The following is a 6312-nucleotide window of genomic DNA, read 5'->3' on the forward strand; positions in this document are numbered from 1 at the left end:
AATTGTATTAATCAGCTCGTTTTGCAGGAGGGGAATTGAGAAGGATGATGAAGCTGTACGGTGAACCGAAATGGTCAAACACAAACAAACAAGTTCTATAATAAGCACCCCAGTTTCTTCATTTCCATAATAGAGAATTATTTATTTATCACTCTGGAATTAAACAGTTCCCCGTCTTATTCTACATTTTATACTATTTTGTTATGAACAGCAAATTGCAACCAGAAAATGAAGACTGTTATACCTATTAAACAACAATTAGTCACATGAAGAACATTAAGGAGCACACCACACTGCCACCGTAAGAGCATGACCGCAGGCTAACAGCTGCTAAAGTAACCTCTTTTGCTGGGTTCCTTTTTTTGTTGCTAAACAACAAACAAAAAAAAACCCTGCATGTCTTCTTGTTTTTATGTGTGATTTGGAACTCATCACAGGTCTTCAGTGGACGACGTGGACGACGTGGTAGCACTGTGAAGAAGTGATAGAAAACAACAGGTAATGTGAACAGGTGAATAGTGAATTCAGCAGGATGCTACAACACACCTTCATTTTGTTCTTAAAAAACACCAGTAAAGGATTGCAACTAATCAGCCTCCCTCCCTGCTCACTCTCATGACAAAACTTGATATCATCCGGATACACGCTTCCGTGCTTGTTGTTCTGCTTCAAACAGGCTGCGACTCTCCAATCTGCATGTCGCAAATCAGTGAAGGAACAGTCGGCACCGAAGGCTCGGCATCGGGAAAGTGCGAGCGCTACATTTCCATTACTTGATTGATTGAACGCTTCCTTGAATGCAGCGGACGCCAGTCACAACGAATCCGACGCGCAGCCAGTCAGGTGGTGCCTCCGCCGTTCGTCTCGCATGAAGCGCCTCGACCCCGGCGTGAAAGACGGACTGGCTGCGGTTATTGGGGAAGACAAGTCGTGCTGCCTTGAATTTTCCCAGGCCTTTGTCACAAGACGCGAGGCTGCAGTCAACAGACTCCCTTTGTATCTTTTCCTCCTTCCACCTCAATATACGGAATCGTTTGCTGGAACATATTTGCCGAAGCTCCTCTGTCAACAAAAGACTCCAGAGACACATTCATATCAGGGAGTCATATTTTTTTTATTTTCTTTTCGATTAAAAAATGTCCTGCGACAACGAGCCTGTTGTCACACCTGCCAGGACAAGCAGTTTGACATAACCAACTTTTTTTTTCAGATTAATACTGTGGGAAAAAATGATTAAATACTCCATAATGGGCTTGGATAGGAGGGAAAGTACACTTATTCACTGAGCTCAATATTTTAATTCTCTGTAACAGCCAACAGACAGAGCGATCCTGATCTGTGCTGATCAAATTCTTAACCCTGCAGCAAAACCTCTGAACCGTGAGCATGAGTACAACGATCAGCAGTAAATGGAAAGAGAACTGTGAATAAAAATGCTGAGGAGTTTTGCAGTTCGCCTACTTGTGCATGCAGCTAATATTGAACCAAAATGCAAGATTTATAAACCGTCGTTGACTGGTGTCCTCGTTAGTCTTCTATCATCCTCAGAGGTTCACAGAGATACACGGAACAAGTTGTTGAGAAAGCGTTTCTCGATTTGTCCAAAGGCTTTGCAAGCTTGATGCTGCCCACATGGTTTGTCAGACGTGCCAATCGGTCCCATGTTCCACCCATTTTCAGATCTTTGTCTTTTCATCTGAGTCTCCAGTGTTGCAGCTTCACATAAATGGCTTTTCCGCCACAAAAAAACTTCAGACATCTCCAGAAAACAGAATAGTTAATGTTCTGTTTTAAGGCTAGGCCTTCAACATGTCTGAAAGGGGTAAACAAGACAATGTGGCTTCCGGTGGAACAAACCCCTGAATAGGGCTGTGGTCACTAACCTGGGACAGGTCAGTGACCAGTGGCAGTGGCAAACTTTTTTTTTTTTCTTAAAGGTCCAGTGTGTAAAATTTGTAAGATTTTAGATTTTTTTTTATTTTTTATTTTATATATATATATATATATATATGGTTAAAATCTTAATATGTAATTACTTCATGTTTTATTTTGAAAGTCTTGTCTTCTTTTGTATTGTGTCTATCTTTACTTCCCTTTCTAGCCAATTCCGTATTGTGTTACACCTGTGTCTCAACCACACCAGTCCCCATTCCTTCGGTGCCATACATCAGTCTTCCAACTGCCTTTTCTGTGTAAGTCTCCTTGTCTCCGTGTGTGTGTGTGTGTGTGTGTGTGTGTGTGTGTTCCTACTGTTGGTTTGCATCGTCAGTCGGTACCTCTGTGATATTTGGATTTTATGGTTTTGATCTCTTGACAGAACAAACAGCTTATGAATTCAACCCCGCTAACCTCAACACCCCCCACCAACACTCCTCTCCTCTGCGGAGCCATGATGGCTTCTTTCATCTGTTCCGAACAGCACGGTGGAGGCTGGCATCCCTTTAAGATATGACTGGTCTGATTTAAGAGGCCCACCCTCTCCGTCACATCACTACTGACCTGTTACATCGTCAGGGGCCGGCTGTCAGCTTGAACAAATCTTGTTGTTCCTCCGTGGCCTCTCTTCGCAACAAGGCTGTTCTGTCCACCAACCTGTCACTGACCGGGAGCTTCTTTGTTTGATTCTCCCAATTTTTGTTTTCCATTTTTTTTCCACTCTTGGCATAATGCTGACTAAATTGAGGTCGTTGTAGTGCATGAACTTCCCAAAAGAGTTTTTATTTATTTATTTTTTTTAGCATTATTATTAAAATTGTACCTTCAGGGATAAAACATCACACTGCATTCAAAGTTCCTCTGATCACGGTTGTGCCCATTCTACCGTTTAGTCAGAGTTACTGAATCTTGCAACCCTGTTTGCATGCTTTATGCTCATTTATTATTTATATACATTATGCTTCACTCTCTGCTGGGGCAAGCTGTTTGTGCAAATGAGGAGTGTACTTAATAAAGCGGTTAGCAAGTGCAGGAAGGATCGTCTGCAAGGATGGGAGCCATGTGACATCCAGCAACATGCAGTTTTAAAGATCACCTTGGGCATCTGCCTTTTTGAATCTTTAAATAGATCTGGGAATCTTGCTGGGCTTTTACATCGGAGATGAGCTTTATAGTTAGGAGCAAGAATTTTGAAAGCAAGGGAGGGAGGGAAACTACCTGTACTTTTAAGTAGTGTGCTGGATAAAATAAAGTTCTTCACCGTGGCCCCACTATGCAAGATGGTGTAATGAAGGGCTCTCACGAGGTCAGAAAGAAACGTGATGAAGTGCCTTCAAACGCGCCTTTGCTGTGGGTGGCAAAAGGTGAAGTGCCCCTCTGGGTGCCCTTTTGGTGAACAAAATGCGATAGAGGGAACTGAAGGACTTTAAATTTTGGGGAGAAAAACTGAACACTGTGCCCTCTACAATGTCCTTCCAGTGGCAAAAATAGGATTCCCTTATACAATCCGGGCTGTCATCTATGTCTCCCACTTCCCCACCCCATCTTTGTCAAATGTCTCTCCAACCTCAGAGTGTGATGTCAACACCAGTACACAACGCAACTAATTTCTGAGCAATGTGCCATAGTTTAATATGCCACTTCCACTTGCACACTGTATTGAAGTGAACAGCATTAGAGCACAATGTAAGATTCATTTAATAAACAACTGCCGCTCCACTTTAAATTATGCTCTTCATCAAGGAATTATTTTCTTAAAAAAAAAGAAAAGAAGGATATATGCACCACTCAGGCTTTGCCTGTTAAATTAGCGTGCAAGTACACAAAACTGCCAGAGAACGCAATGGTTTTCACATGGACTCAGCACAGCAATTACACAGGATGCTAAACAGTGAGACACAAGTGTTCCCGGAAGACCCTGGAGAGTTGAACACAGCGTGGAAACGCTTGTTCACACTGTGATGAGTCACCTGTTGTTTTTAGAGACAAACAGATGCTCACCGTTCCTCGCTAGGTGAAGGTATGGCCAGCCTCTCTCTGTTTCTAATAGGCTGACGCCTAATTAGGACTAAAATAATAATTAGTTTATAATTATTATTGGATGGCTTTAGGGTAATTTCAATGGAAGAAAATGAGTAATATTAAAATTGAAGATGTTGCTAACATTGTTGACAACGGTTGATAAGTAACTGATAAAACAAAACAAACAGGGATTTGTTTTGCAGCTAGTTATATTGTTCTGGGAGCACTTCTGTTGTCATTCCTGTCATTGCAATGCTGTTGCATCTCTTTGCGTTGTGGTCGTTCCTCTAGTTGCGATGCATTCGAGTCATTTGCTCACTTTTGCTGGGTTTTGTGTGTAGATATTTCGTATGCAGATTTGGATCCAGACCTTCTTCTTTGTGCTCATGTATCCTCGAGACAGAAGTGGGTCTGGAAAACAGAGGCGCACTGAGTCACCACTCACGCTGCTGAGTGCTGACATCAAAGCAAGCAGACAGAGGAAATAAGCCGTGGCATTGGATCGACAAACAGCTGTCAACCGTCGCTGCGCTACATGACGGGCATGGCTGTGGCACGAACAGCCGAGCAGAGATTGGGAGGGACACATCGACGCGCTCCGTTTAGCTTACTGACTGCGCAGCCTTCGGGAAAAAGGTGTCGGACAGACAGCTTTCTGTAAAGAAATGCGTCGCACACTTAGAGTTGCCGCAGAATCCTGTCAGCTGGCCCGCAAACAGCTTGCAGTGGCTAGCGAGGTGTGATGGTGCTGAAACCGCATCCGTTCAGAGGATACACAACCTTAACCTGCGTGACGTGAGGTGTGATGATCTATCGTTCCATGATCAATATGAAACCTGAGGGAGGCTCTGGCAGTGAATATCATCTGCAGCGCACACAAGTCAATGCTGCAGGACTCAACTTCACACACCTGTGGGCTCTGGGGAGAATGACTGAGCCATAGTATATATAGATATATAAAGTTTGAAGTGCCAGCGCCTATTGTAACTTACATGGTGCCTGCTAGAAGTGGCTTTGATCTGTCTTAATCCCTGCCTGGCTGCTCTGAGAGTAAGACTCAAATGTGTAACTGGGGTCTGAATGGGCCCACCCATGTTCCACCCTCAGAGACAGTCTGATGATGGGGTCAGCACTGCGGAGGAAACCGGTGTGGATTTGTTATGCATGAGACGTGCAACATCCAGGCAGCTCATCTACAGCAACCAACTGCAGTGACTGGTAAATTCTTTCATTCTAAATTGTTGGCATATTGAGTTATTGCCCAACTGAATTAATTGAACATGTTGAGTTTGGATAACTTAAAACAATAAAATAAGGTTAACTCAAAAATGTTTGCAATACAATCAAACTGAGTTAACTTAAAGTTTGACCTCTAACTGAGGTAACTCCAAAAGATGTTTGTCCTCAGATTAAAATCGACATTGTCTTCCGTCTTAATACAAACGGAGAATTGTGACATGACTCTCTTGGAAGTTTTCAGTGCAATCATCACAGTGAAGCAGCCCACTGAGGTTTCTCACAAAAAAGGGGGCACGCAGCCAGTCCCCTTAGTGATGACGATAATGCAGCCATGGTGACTGGGTGTTATCTCCACAATGATAACGATGCCTCTGGAATTTCCACGCAGCCCCCAGTGTATTCTACATCACTTGCAAGTCCACAGTCCTGGTAAATCAGCGCTTGTCTTTATTTTACTTCACTGCAGCATTTTCTGATTTGCACCCTTTGTTTTGTATTATGAAGGAAGGCGGTGATTAATAATAGGAATAATCATGTTAACTGTTTTCTTTATCATCCATAAATCTACTCAGTCACTTTAGACACCATGAATCTCTCAGCGACTCTGACTGCCGCCTTCTTTTATCTGTTGGGGATTGAGATGTACGGCTTGCCCTCCATCAGCACCATAGATCTTCCTGCATTTGACAGCCCCACTCAATTACCCCCCGTCAAATGGCTTGTATTCTGATATTGGAATGCAGGAACACATGCAACTGCTTCTGGAGAAACAGATGCACACGTCAAATAATATATCTGGAACACTGCTGCTGCTTTGGGTGGGTCTGGGGCAGGCAGTACGGGGGGTGAACTTCCGTTGCTGGCAGAGGGGCTTCCAGACATGTTTATGTTGCTGGATTTACTTTCTGTGGCAACAATAGTGATAAGCAATTTGGGCCACAGACTATTTGATTCTTCTGTGCGGTACAAGAAAGGGAACTCTCAGAGTCCAGAGTCACACATCTGAGCATGAACAAAGAGTCTCAGCGCAAAAAATATACAGTTCATTCTAGGTGTCTGCTGTCAGTGCTGCGCAAGATTAAAGGGAGAATTGTGATGTTAATGTTGATGACTACA

General features: G+C 43.3%; 1 long non-coding RNA gene across 1 annotated transcript; it reads left to right on the plus strand.

The window, feature by feature from the left end:
• Window positions 1–453: 453 nt before the first annotated feature.
• On the plus strand, window positions 454–3635 carry LOC142884226 (uncharacterized). The gene is made up of 3 exons (XR_012926146.1): window positions 454–498; window positions 2102–2192; window positions 2318–3635. It is a non-coding gene; the product is annotated as an uncharacterized LOC142884226 (long non-coding RNA).
• Window positions 3636–6312: the final 2677 nt, after the last annotated feature.

Source organism: Nelusetta ayraudi, unplaced genomic scaffold (genome assembly GCF_046127955.1).
Source record: "Nelusetta ayraudi isolate G7.1 ecotype Tasmania unplaced genomic scaffold, CSIRO-AGI_Nayr_v1 ptg000011l, whole genome shotgun sequence".
NCBI classification, from domain to species: Eukaryota; Metazoa; Chordata; class Actinopteri; order Tetraodontiformes; family Monacanthidae; genus Nelusetta; species Nelusetta ayraudi.